At 41.5% G+C, this 12,349-nt stretch overlaps 1 pseudogene; it reads right to left on the bottom strand.

Moving 5' to 3' along the window:
- Nucleotides 1-10,404: 10,404 nt before the first annotated feature.
- LOC116270042 lies at nucleotides 10,405-11,130 on the bottom strand (annotated as a pseudogene).
- Between the last annotated feature and the right edge of the window lie 1,219 nt (nucleotides 11,131-12,349).

Here is a 12,349-nt window from a genome sequence, read left to right on the forward strand (position 1 = left end):
AGCCCAGGAGGTGGAGGCTGCAGTGAGCCATGATCATGCCAGTGCTTCCAGCCTGGGTGACAGAGTAAAACTATGTCTCAAAAAAAAAAAAAAAAAAATTAGAAAGCTAAAATTGCCATCAGGGAAGACTAAAAGGATAAGCTTTTTTTTTTTTTTTTAAATTTTTGAAAAGAATATGTACTTTTTCTTCAAGAATAAAAGTTAGTTTCTAATCCTCTGTATTCAGATTTTATTGCTATTTTTCATTTTTATTTGTGCTATCCATAATAAAAGTAGTACTTTTTATTTATAAAATTAAATTGATATATTTTTTCACCATGGTAAAATATACATAATGCAGCATTTACCATCTTAACCATCTTTCAGTGTATAGCTCAGTGGCATTAAGTCCATTCACACTGTTGTGCAGCCATCACCACTACCTATCTCCAGAACTTTCTTCATCTTCCCAAAGTGAAACTCTGTATCAACCAAATACTGTAATAATTCCTCACTTCCCTCTCCCCCTAGCCCCTGGTAACCACCATTCTACTTTCTGTTCCTATGATTTTGAAAACTCCAGGTACCTCATTTAGGTGGAATCATACAGTATTTGCTGTTTTGTGCCTGGCTTATTTCACTTAGCATAAAATCCTCAAGGTTCATCCATGTTGTAGCATATGTCAGAATTTTCTACCTTTCAAGGCTGAATAACATTCCATCGTATACATATAATAATTTTTACTTTAAAAATTATTAAAAATTTATTTTTTAAAAAATTATTTAAAAATTATTATTATGGAAAATTTCAAAGACACATAAAAACACAGAGAATAGTATAATGGGCTCCCAGATACCCATTCTCCAGCTTCAATAAACTCGCTTTATCTATACTTCCATCCACTCCATCCCCTACCTTATAAAGCTAATTCCAGGAGTATAATTTAATTTGCAAATATTTCAGGATGTATCTAAAAGATAAAGGCTTTTACTAAAAACATAACCACAATACCATTCTTACGCCCCAAAACATTTCACAATGAGTCTGTAGTATAATTAACTATCAAGTCGGTATCTAAATTCCTGTATAGTTTTTTTATTTGATTGTATTTTTTAAAATGTAACTAGCCATTTAAGCTTCCAAAGAGCTGAATGGTAGAGAGGGATAGTTTGAAACCAAGATAAATGGAATTTGTACAAATTGGACTCCAGTTAAATTTCATGTACTTGAAACAATCTTTTCAACAATCTTTTCCTTGCCTGTCTGTTCCAGCCTATCTGCTCACCTGTAAAAGCAACAAGAGTAGGTAGTGAAACAGTTGCTCCTTTGCAGTTGAGACCCTCCAAAGATTAAGCCTGTTAATTACTTGTACTCTCTGTTCTGGATTTGGCTTCTTCTTACTCTTCTCCAGGAAAATTGAGTAATGCCTAGTTTTGAGATGGGTAAGAGAATTGTCTCTGAATGTACCTGGAACTATTAACAGCAACTTGAAAATGAAAAGACTTATGACTGAAAAAGAAAGAAAAAAATGAATAAGAGATACTGGAGGACATTGTAAGATGGATCTAAGGATAAGGATAAAGTAACAAGATTAGCCAGGGAATTTCTAGGACAAAAGTTGGAAAATGATACCCTGGGTAAAGGACAATGTGAAAGAGGAGATTCGGGGCAGGAATTTTACCACCAATCTAAGATAAAACTTTCCTATCTTGTTATCATTATTGTTTTATGTTAAATTAGAGTTGCTAGAGAAAACACAGGATGCTTAGTAAAATCTGAATTTCAGATAAACGATGAATACTTTTTAAAGTATAGCTATGACACAAAGTATATAGACATGCTTATACTAAGTATTGTTTGGCTGGGCGTGGTGGCTCACGCCTGTAATCCCAGCACTTTGGGAAGCTGAGGTGGGCGGATCACAAGGTCAGGAAATCGAGACCAGCCTGGCCAACATGATGAAACCCCGTCTCTACAAAAATACAAAAAATTAGCCAGGCATGATGGCGAGTACTTGTAATCCCAGCTACTTGGGAGGCTGAGGCGGGAGAATCACTTGAACCCGGGTGGCAGAGGTTGCAGTGAGCCGAGATTGCGCCATTGCGCTCCAGCTTGGGAGACAGAGCGAGACTCTGTCTCAAAAAAAGAAAAGAAAAGAAAAGAAACACACACACACACACACACACACACACAAATACATAAATAAATAATAAAAATTTAAAAAATATATTAAATGCATGGTGATTCAACTTGTAAAACTGAGGACTATTTGGCCTTTAGGCTCTTAGTTTTCTTTCTTGGAATATGGTTGAGTTTTCCTTATTCAGCCTGCTTTTCTTGTGTATCTATCTAACATTATAGCATTATATTTTAAAAATTGGCCCAGTTTAAATTAGCACCAAATATTAAGTGTATAGTCATGCACTGCACAATGATATTTTGATCAGTATGTATGTTTTGGCCAATGATGTGTGGTCTGCATATATGACAATGGTCCATAGTTTATGATTCCATATTTTTACTGCTCCTTTTCTATGTTTAGATACACAAATACTTACCATTGTGTGACAATTGCCTACAGTGTCCAGTACAGTAACATGCTGGTCAGGTTTCTAGCTTAGCAGCCATAGGCCATACTATATAGCTTAGGTGTATATTGGGCTAGGTTTGTGCAAGTCCAGTCTGTGATATTCCCACAATGATGAAATCGTCTAATGACACATTTCTCAGAATGTATCTCGGCCTAACAACGCATAACTCTACTTATTTTCTTATACACTTAGCAATATCAGGTCTGACTAGTCCTTTCATTTTTGCTAACCTGCAGGGCAAAATGTTTGAGAGCTATTAGTTTAGAGCACTTCTTAAATGAGGCAAACTTTTCTCTTGTGATTCCTAGAATCAATATTTCATTCAAAAATAATTTTAAATTGTATTCTATATTATAGGAATGTGTACAATGAAATGTAATGATGTATAATATGTTGGCTGTTTTTAAATTCCAGCCATGGATTTCCCAGTTACTGGCAGTGAAACTGATCTTTTCTGTACATACTCAACACTCAAGAATTTCAACTCACCTTTAGCAAAAGCAAATATTTATATTTAAAAAGAAAACACTTGAATTCAGAATTCGTTAACATAAAAAAGTTAGCAAACTAAAGATGCCTTGTTAGCTGACAGCCCTAATGGCGACGTCTAGGTCAGATAACTCATATTGACTTAAAACAGCGTTGCCCTTGACTTTCCACAGTCACATTTGTAATTATGGAAATAATTTTAAAAAGCTAGTCTCTTTAATCTACATTTTCACAAAATGCTGTTGAAAGAGCAAATGTCTGCTCAGTTGTTTTTTCCTTTGCTTAAAAAAAAAAAAAAGTGCCAGGAATCCCACCCCACCCTGCTGCTGGGTAACAGTCAATCATTTATTATTCCTGGATCAAACACAAGCATTCATGCCTATGAAAACGTTTGGCAATGAATGGGATCTTAGTCTCTACTAAAAACAAAAAATGGCTAAAAGGAGACTTCAATTTATTTTCAAATTCTATGGCTGAATTCCTATAATTCCTAACTGGTGAAAATATTGGCAAGCTACAAGATTTTACTGAGAGTCAGATTTACTTCTTTGGTGTATGCCCAGAGGTGCTATTGAAAGCTATTTGTGGCCAGCTTTCCAGGAGACCAAATGGGCCTTAAATGGAATGAACATTTACCCTGCAGTATAGTGCACAGGGAGAAGGAGGAGAATTAGACACTTTTATTTAAAAAAAAAAAAAACTAATTTGTTATACTTAACTAACTTCTACATAGAAGTTTTAGTATTTGGCAAAGCAAAAAGTCGTATCTCAAAATCGCCAAATTTACTATAGCTGAACCTTTTCTGTTGTATTTTGATATTAATCCAGGAGTTATATATATTATTTAAATTCTAATATAATCATGTCATTTAGTCAGCCTCACTACATATTAATACAATCACTTTCAATCCAGACTCACCAGTCGTTCCCTCCTCAAGCCTAATCATCCTGATATGGTTTAGATGTTTTGTCCTTTCCAAATCTCAGGTTGAAATGTGATCACCAGTGTTGGAGGTGGGGCCTAGTGGGAGGTGTTTGGGTCATGGGGGCATATCCTTTTTGAATGGCTTAGTGCCATCCCCATGGCAATGAGTGAGTTCTCCCTGTGTCAGTTCACGTGAGAGCTGGTTTAAAGAGCCTGACATCTCCATGCCCTCTCTCTCACTCCCTGTCCTGCCATGTGACATGCCTGTCCCTCTTTGTCTTCTGCCATGAGTGGAAACTTCCTGAGGCCTCACCAGAAGCTGAGCAGATGCTGGTACCAAGCTTGTACAGCCTGCAGAACCACAACACAAATAAATCTCTTTCGAAAATAGATTACCTAGTCTCAGATATTCCTTTATGGCAATGAAAAATGGACTAACACACAGCCCTAAACCTAATTAAACCCCTAGAAACCATGACATCCTCCAAAGTAATCAATTCCCCCAAAACTGATCATACCTCTTCCCCTAAGCTCTCCCAATCACCAAGTTAACCATTAGCCATGATCCACCAATCATCCATGAAACAAATGTCACTGTGGCAGAGACCACTAATCTTTCAATATCCATTTTTCACTTCCTCATTTCACGAATAAAATCCTTTACATTTTAGCTGAGCACATGATCTCACAGATAGACATGATATGTCCTGCAATCCTTTGCATCTGGGTACGGCCACATGACTAACTTCTGGGTAATGAGATGTTTGCAAAAACAATGCATTCAACTTCCAAGTCAAGTCCTCAGGAAAAACTATCCATTCTTTCCCTGTCCCCCTTTCTTTGGGCTGGTCAGTTTGAAGGGAAGTGGTGAGCTGGATTTAATCATCTGCATGAGGACAACACTATAGGGGAGGGTGGAGCAGGAAGAAAGAAGAAGGCGCCCAAGTCTTGGGGAGCAGCGCAGCCTACATGCCTTGGACTGTCTACTTTGGCCCCAGATGTCAATGTAATCAGACTACGAAATTTAGGAAGATGAAAAATTGTTTAAAAAATTAAGTTTCCACTTTGGGAGGCCAAGGCGGGTGGATCACGAGGCCAGAAGATCGAGACCCTCCTGACTAACACGGTGAAACCCCGTCTCTACTAAAAATACAAAAAAAAATTAACCGGGCATGGTGGCGGGCATCTGTAGTCCCAGCTACTCGGGAGGCTGAGGCAGGAGAATGGCGTGAACCCGGGAGGCGGAGCTTGCAGTGAGCCGAGATTGCACCACTGCATTCTAGCCTGGGCGACAGAGCAGGACTCTGTCTCAAACAAAACAAAACCAAAAAAATTAAGTTTCTTCCTATGACTAATCTCTGTGTAGAAGCAAACAAACAAACAAAACAAAAGACCCTGGCGACCTGATAACCTCCCAAGCCTCAGTTTCCAATGTAACCCACAAAACGGAAAGTTTTCCTTTAAACTGTCTGAAAATTTTAGCCAGAAAATAAAGTGACTTTCTCATTATGTATCTGAAATCCTGTTAGTCTTTAAAAAAATATGTTTTTATGCATGACCTCCTCTGAGTTAAAAAAAAAATCCTATGAAACTATAAAGCTACTTCCTTAAACTAATTTAAACAAGGATGATGGTGGCTATTAAAAACTTCTTAAATTTCATTCAGTTCAGAATGGTTAAAAACAGAACACACAAGCAAGGTGTGTCAACGGCTCCCGTAAAAAGCAGGGGCAGGATGCTGTCGGTGCTCATGCCCCAGGGTCCCCCAGCCCAGATGCACGTAGGGCCAGGGCTATTGTCTCCCACCTACAGTTGCAACATAGTGTCTGCCTGCCCCACAGGTCAAATCCCAGGTGTGGTCAACCCACAGAAGAATTTTGGAGGGCCCAGCACTTTCCAGGGCCTGTCACTTGGGCATTAAAACCTGTGATCATCCAAGAGAAACAGAGGTTGGCCCCCCAAGTATCCCTGTTACAGTCCAGGAAGGTGAAGTCACTGGAAACTTTTGGTGAGAACTTTGTGTTCCCTTAGCGGTGAGGATTTGGGAGAGATCAAGGAGGTACTTTAGGGTTAGGGACTTTTAAAACTAAATCTGGATTGTAAATCTAGATAGAATAGGAGCCCTTAGTAAGGCTGGTGGACCATAACTACAGACATTCAGCACCTGTGGGATGAGTCAACCTCTTCTCAATCCTCAGTATTTTGAAATGGATGGTGTTGATTTGTACCACCATGTGTATTATGTGGGCCTGTGGCTGTCTGGCCCAATGTTGCAGGGTTTTTGCTGGAGTTGTATCATTCAGGTTAACTGTCACAGTGATAAAAAAATATGAGAGTGGTTCGTGCAGATGATAGTTGTGTGATCCAAGCAAAAACCACCACTTGGTAGTTCCTGTAGCACCCTTACCCAGTGAGTTTGGTAAAATGGGGTTAATTAAAGCCTCAGGCCCAGCTGTCTTTTGTAACGGGATTTTCTACCAGAAGATTCAGTTGAGCCATAATGTGCACTTTGAAGACTATTTGTGAGAGTTGCTGAAGTGGAGGAATGCCAGTGTTTTACTAGTGGTGAAATCGATTCTGTTCCAAAGTGTTTTTTATGCTATTACAATAGCAACATTATGAGGAGGAAAGCAACTCAGGCATTTAGTTAGAGTACAGCTGAAGATTTACTTCTGTACGGAGAAGACAAGGGTTTCATAGATCATCTCCTTGGACAAAGGTAAAGGCAGAGTATATTAAAACAAAACCTGGCCGGGCACAGTGGCTCATGCCTGTAATCACAGCACTTTGGGAGACCGAGGTGGGCGGATCACCTGAAGTCAGGAGTTCGAGACCAGCCTGACCAACATGGAGAAACCCTGTCTCTACTAAAATTAGCCAGGCGTGGTGGCATGTGCCTGTAATTGCAGCTACTTGGGAGACTAAGGCAGGAGAATCTCTTGAACCCAGGAGGTCAAGGTTGCAGCGAGCCGAGATCGTGCCATTGCACTCCAGCTTGGGCAACAAGAGCGAAACTCTATCTGAAAAAAAATACAACCTCCAGATGGTCTGTTTGTCCTTGAGTGCACTGATCAGCTACAAAGAGGCAGTTTGTCCCTCAAAGGGCTGACAGAGTTGTGAGGGAAAGCAGTTCTTAGTTGTACGCAGGTTTTCTGAGAATTCTGGCTACTTTAGCTACAGAGTGTTGGTCATGCATCCCTGTCTGTGTCACGACGGCCTGTATCTTTCCACTGGTACCTGCACTGTTTCTCTCACTGGAATTTGTTACGTGTTTAGGTTTTAGGAAATTAATAATGTGTGAATTCTGCAATGATGCTTTGGGGCCTGAGTTGAAACATGAATGTGCAAATGTATGTCATAGCTGTTGATCCTTAGCTTGCAGAACAGGGGATGAAACCAGCATACTGCCTTATTTGTAAGGCCGTGGGTCATCTGGCTGCATGTTGGATGCAGAACAACACACAGTGAGATCTTAGAAAGCCCATTTCCTAGGATAGAGAATTGTGAAAACAATTGTAAAAACATCTCATCTTCTCTGAGAGATATAAAAGTGAGAATTTTATTGTCATAACTTTTGGGAACATGTCACAAAAGATGAAAGGCATTCTTGTTGTCTGGAAACAGTGAAAGAATCCAAGTCCACATATAAATACATAATTTATTATTTCAGATGCACATAAGGAAATAGTACCCATTATCCAAATTATAAGTATGTTGTCCACTTCATCAGAACCGGAGTGAGACTCAAGGGTAAAGAATGAGCTGATCATGCTCTTTCTCTCCGATCAAGACCATTCTTTCCCTTTCTCCTCCCACACCTGCACACCCAGGAAAGGCATGCAGCAAGAAGCTCAAAATCTACAAGCCAGGAAGAGAGCCCTCACCAGAAATGGAAACAGCTGGCACCTTGATCTTGGACTTCCTAGGCCTCCAGAACGGTGAGAAGTAAGTGTCTGTTGTTTAAGCCTATAGTCAGCCCAAACTGACTAAGAAACATGGTCGCCCAGAATGAAGGCTTTATTTTTCAGCATTTTCTGCAGTGAACTGCATCTTCTGTGGCCACATGAATAAGTTCAGGCCAATGAGTTACAAGCAAAATTAAAGCATGGTAGCTTCTAGCAACCTTTCTTAAAGGACAGCTGGTATATGGCCTTTGCATCCCTTCCTCATTGTCACTCTTTCTATCCTACTGCTTGAAATGTGGTGTGAGAGCTGGAGCTCTTGCTGCCTTCTTAGACTGTGAGGTAAGGACCACATCATAGGGATGATTAAGAAGTAAGCTAGAAGGAGTTTGAGACCCTGAGGACTTGAAGGAATAGAGCTGCTACCACAGTCCCAGATTGCCTTTGCTTCAGTCTTTCCACAGGACAGAGAAATAAACTGCTATCTGGTTTAAACAGTGCTTCTGTGAGACTCTATTATTTTCAGTTAAGCCTAATCCTTGCTGATGCACACCTTTTCCCTTACGTTAACTTGACTTCATGGGGCATAGTCCGTGGGTCTCTAGGTCACTTCCTCTTAGTGGTGAGAGGCTAAATCTTGGTCCCTCTGATCACAAATGCAACATGTTGAGAATGCTGTCTTCCTGCCTGCAGCAAGGAATAGGGACATGTCTAGTCATTCCAGGGACTTAAGTTTTCCAGCTGCTTCAATTGATTCTGGAAATAGTAGCCATGAGCTCCATGGGGGCAATGTGACTTCACTTTTACTCTGTAGGGAGCATCACATATACAAAAAAAAATAAGACACCTTTCCTTTGCTTAAAGATGTCAATTCTTTCCTGACAAACCCTGCTGCTCAGGGGAAAATAAATCATTAGATGGAAAAATATTTCCATTTATTTCAACGGGAAACATATGATGCATTTCATTCTGACCAATGATATCCTCAATATTCACATATAGAAAAATCTGTTGACTGAACAATGAAAGCAAGTCTATGTAAGAAACAATAATTAGAAAGTACATAGGTCGAAGTACATAGGTAAAAGGCATTTATATGTGAAAGATACTATAATGGAGCACATTTTACTCTCAAGGGAGGAAGAAAGATGTGAGTGGGCTGGTAGAGAAGGGATTGGAGAGGTCATTCTTTGGCAGGTGCAGTGTTCTTTCTGTACTATTTTCTTCAACAATTTTTCAACATTTTGAGGCTTCATAATCATCTTGCACTCAAAGGGCACCACAAATAATATCATAGTCCAAAAAATACTTTTAGGACAAAACAGAAACTAGGTATGTTTGTGCTTCAAATAATGTAAAAAATAGTGCACGTGCACAGCCCAGTGACATAGCACAGAAGATGCTGCCTATCTCTTCATCCCCCTTGCATGGCAATATGTTTGGCATTCTTTTTTAAAAAATTGGATTGCACATCACTCCTTTATTTTTTATTTTTATTTTTGGAAGACGGAGTTTCGCTCTTGTTGCCTAAGCTGGAGGGCAATGGTGCAATCTTGGCTCACTGCAACCTCCGCCTCCTGGGTTCAAGCGTTTCTCCTGCTTCAGCCTCCCCAGTAGCTGGAATTACAGGCATGCGCAGAAAAAGGATTTAGTACAGTTATGCTTAAAGGAACACTGGGCCCTTGTGGCAGGGCCAAGCAACTAGAACATGATTCAGAAATCAGTCAGTGAAAGACACACTTGGATAGGACGAAGAGGCATTTTACTGCCATGAAACAAGGCAGGTGAAGGATTCTAAAACACACAGCAGGAGGCACTCCTACCCCTCAGAGCTTATTCCATCTTGGTGTGAGGGATGGCTTATTTTCTGATGACCACATGTGGGACTATTTCAACCACCACAAGAAACACCACAAGGGTTATTGTTTTGTATTATTTACATATACTATACTTTTTTTTTTTTTGGTAAAAGTAAATGTAACACATAAACTAAATTCAGGACTGATCCCAACCTTCTAGAGCCAGCTCCTCTGGGGTCAGGGAGGAAACGTTGTTTGTCACATCACCGTGCAAGTTACATTCATCTTCCACTGGAATGACTAGAGCCCCCAGGCAGTGGTCTGACTGCAGAAGAGCAGAGAACTGGCTCCTGGGGGCAGATAGGCGCTCTTGTGTCTCCTTACTGGTCATGGTTTAGCATGGTTCCTCCCCACAAGTCCTTAGTAAACAAAGCACTGGTAAAAACCCAAGTCACTACCTTTCAACTCTCTTGGACAAGGGGAGCTTTTCCTCAGCTTGGACTGAGACCCTGTGCCCTAGAAGTGCTATTCTGACTAGATCGTATGAAAGGAGTGGGTGCAGGAGACAAATGGCTAAATGAAAATGTGAGCCACTGGTCCCCATCTGCAGCTACAACTTAAGATGCCTACAGATGTGGTCAGTGTGACATGTGCAGGGGGCAGAGGAAGGGATGGCCAGGGAGGGTGTTCCCAGGGACAGTAGCATGCCTGCTGGCCTTCACTTCTTAGCCTTGCCCTGGGCAGCCACAGCTTCCATGGCTTTATGCACAGTAGCTTCATCCCCCAGGAATTGCATGGGCTTGATGGGCTTCAAGTTCTTTTCCAGTTCATAGACAATGCGAATACCAGTTGGCAGGTTCACCTCCATGATAGCCTCTTCAGAGAGACCCTCCAGATGCTTGACAATGCCCCAAAGGCTGTTGCCATGGGCTGCAGTCAGTACCCATTTCCCCTCTTTGATCTGAGGAACTATTTCCTTCAGACTCTCACCGGAGGATAGCTGATCTTCAGTGAGGTCTGCATACCTGCAATTCTTACTATTGTTGCTGTAGAAAAGATGGTTGGGCTCCATCGGAAGTGGTGGGACATCATAGGAGCGCCTCCAGATCTTCACCTGGGCCTCGCCATGCTTCGCAGCAGTTTCTGCTTTATTGAGGCCAGTCAGACCCCCATAATGCCACTCCTTGAGGCACCAAGTCCTCAATACTGGTAGCCGCATCTGATCAATGGCATCTAGCACTGTCTAGAGGGTTTGATCGCCCTCTTCCCTAGAGGGAAAGCAGATGTCAAACTCATAGCTAGCATCTCGCAGAGCCTGCCCACTGCGCTTTGCCTCCTCATGGCCTACCGGGATTAGGTTGGCATCGTACCAGCTGCTGAAGTGATTCTCCAGGTTCCACGTGCTGTCACCACACCTGATCAATACTAGCTTGTAGGTGGCCATGGTGGTGGGCTGGGGATGCAGCCTATGTTTTGGATTCTTGCAAATAATTCCTATTTGTTTCATATGATATTGTCTGACTGGGACTTGCTATGTCAAGTAATAAGTTGGTGAGTGTGTCTTTGCCTGAAATCAGAAAGTCAGAATATTCTTGTAGCATATGTCATTGGGTAAAAACATTGTTACACTTGGGGGAGAAAAAGGAGTCCTTGTCTGGGATGTAGTAGAAGCTTTCAAAGCCCTAATGGCAAGAAGTTGTCACTGAGCTGTTATTATGTGAATAAGTATGTAGTTGAGATGACAGGGGTCAGAAAGAGTCAACACCTCAAATTCTCTTCTTAGGGTCTTACTCTGAGACAGTGAGTTAAGTCTTTATGAAGTAGGTGTGGCGAAAGTCAGGGAAGCTGCAGACAAACCTCTGCCACACATAGGCTTTTTGCCAAGGGCCCCAGGGCCTCAAATCTCTCTTGTTTTCTTTCAGTCAGACTTGAGGGACATGGGGTGTGGGTAGAGAAGAGTTTTAGTACTTCCACGAAGTTGCTGTAGGTATTACCGAAATGCTATTGACTTAGTGACTTTTAAAGAACAGGACTGAGATATACCTCTGCCAGCCAGAGTCCACCTGAGAGTTTGTTTTGTGAAAGGAAGACCTGAGCTGTGTTGGGCAGTGAAAGCCCCTCTGGGAGAAGAATGGGATAACTGACCTTCACCTGCTTGCTCTGTCTCTGTTTGTTCTAAAATACCAGCCGAGCAAGCTCTATTCTTACTTGTTTCTGGGCCCTACCAGGTCCTAGCAAAGTGCTGTCAGAGACAAAAGGGCATGGGCTTTGGAGTTAGAGTTGGATTCAAATCCCCACATTTCCTTCTCTGAACACTTTTAAGCCTTTCTTATCTGCACGACTACTTCCCAAAGAAAGTCCTCGTCTGCCCTCGCATTCCCCTTGAACGGCATCACATAGTGTCTTCTCTTCTTAGCTAACTTCACTATATGCAAGTGTTCAACCTGCTGTCTTATCAGAGAGCCTTTTTTTTTTTTTTTGTACTGGACTTAGAGCTCCTTGAGTGCCCTCGGCATGTTCTGGTTCCTCCAGCAGTTCAATTACAGTAGGAGACATGTTTCTCTGGTTCTGTTTGCTCTTGTGTCTGGCTGCTGGGTTCCCAGCTGCTAGAGGTCTTTAGGGAGCGGCTATCCTGAGAGAGAGGCAGACACCATAGTCTGTCC

Source organism: Papio anubis, chromosome 13, assembly GCF_008728515.1.
Source record: "Papio anubis isolate 15944 chromosome 13, Panubis1.0, whole genome shotgun sequence".
NCBI lineage: Eukaryota > Metazoa > Chordata > Mammalia > Primates > Cercopithecidae > Papio > Papio anubis.